This window comes from Sinocyclocheilus anshuiensis, unplaced genomic scaffold, assembly GCF_001515605.1.
Source record: "Sinocyclocheilus anshuiensis isolate Anshui unplaced genomic scaffold, SAMN03320099.WGS_v1.1 scaffold1983, whole genome shotgun sequence".
Classification (NCBI taxonomy): domain Eukaryota; kingdom Metazoa; phylum Chordata; class Actinopteri; order Cypriniformes; family Cyprinidae; genus Sinocyclocheilus; species Sinocyclocheilus anshuiensis.
The window spans coordinates 166,862-167,499 of record NW_015549673.1 but is presented as its reverse complement, the minus strand read 5'-3'; positions in this window follow the sequence as shown (position 1 = coordinate 167,499).

The following is a 638-nucleotide window of genomic DNA, read 5'->3' as shown; positions in this document are numbered from 1 at the left end:
GAATGAACCAAGTTGAAGATTCTTACTATTAGAGATGCCGAACAAACAACGATGCAAGCGATCAAATAAATAATCATGCAAACAAGTGGCTGCATCAATGCTACCGCAAGATAACGTTTCCATATTTGATTTTCTTCTATTTGTGGTGTGAGGTCTACAGTTTAATGCAAACCACTGTATATAATAAATCTACAGAGATCAATTATTAAGTTTATCTTATTATCTTATTTGAGTTGTTTACCATACCGAGTTTCAATTTAACTTTCGTCTGAGTTCCGTAGTAGACATTTTATATTATTTTATGTTTATGTGATTCAACTTAAGATCGCGTTGGAATGTTTAACGCTTACTGTATCAACATAGCGTTAATCAAAAGCAGAGGTTTCACGCAGACATTGATAAGGGTTATGGCATAGATAGCCCTTATCAATGTCTGCAGGAATTACCTCTGCTTTTTCAGCTTTCTAACACTGAAAAAAGCACGTTTTTCACACCGGCCGTGCAAAGGGCTATGGTGTAAAGTGAGCCTTAATCACTCCAACGCGATCTTAAGTAGAATAATACACATTAAATAATATCAATGTCTACATTCACTATATTATCCAGTCTCCGCTGACCTAAATTCCCAGAATGCATTG